Here is an 823-nt window from a genome sequence, read left to right as displayed (position 1 = left end):
TTATATAGCAAATCTGATGTTTTCACTGTGGAGATATTTTATGTATATATACAAATACATGAAAGAATCCCCAGATTCCACTGTGAGACACTACATGGCAAAGGACCAAGGCCAAAACCAAAAATAGATCAGGGAGATTGAAATGAGGCTAGCCCTGTAACCCTGTCAAGAGAATCAAAATAGCGCAGTAGGAAATCCATAGGAGAGCAAATCCCTTTCATCCCGTACAGTTATCCCTTGTTACTTAGTTGGTTTTGGCTCTCTCCTTTCAAGTTGTAAAGGCCTAGATATTTCTCTGCAGAAATTAGAAGTTTGCCTGGTTATAACATGATAATTAATAATTCTGAGTTATCTAAAATGTAAATTAGGCTGCCAGATATGTTGCATTAACAATCCTTTCAAAGTTAGAACAGCACTTTCAGAAAAACTATTTTCTCACAAATGTAGGTCAGTGACTGTATTTCACTGATCAGATAACTGGAATGTCTTAATCTACTTAAAGGAGTTTAAATTTAAACTTATTGCCCAAACCATACATGTACATATATGTGTCATCTGTATGTTCTATACATATGTATGTTTTATATATGCATATATATCTATGTAATAATTCCTAATTCCAATTTAGGACTGAAGAATCCATCTCAAATATTATCATAAAATCAAAACATATCAAATATAAAACATCGATGCAATAGCCCTTGTTTACTTCTCATCACAATCCAACCCAAATTTTCATGGTGTCCTGCCATATTGCCCACTCTCGCTTCATGTAGCCAATGCTTCACAGCTTTGCAAGTAAGCAAGAGATGCTAACACTCTG

Source organism: Apaloderma vittatum, unplaced genomic scaffold (genome assembly GCF_000703405.1).
Source record: "Apaloderma vittatum isolate BGI_N311 unplaced genomic scaffold, ASM70340v1 scaffold28303, whole genome shotgun sequence".
NCBI classification, from domain to species: domain Eukaryota; kingdom Metazoa; phylum Chordata; class Aves; order Trogoniformes; family Trogonidae; genus Apaloderma; species Apaloderma vittatum.
This window is presented reverse-complemented; position numbering follows the sequence as displayed.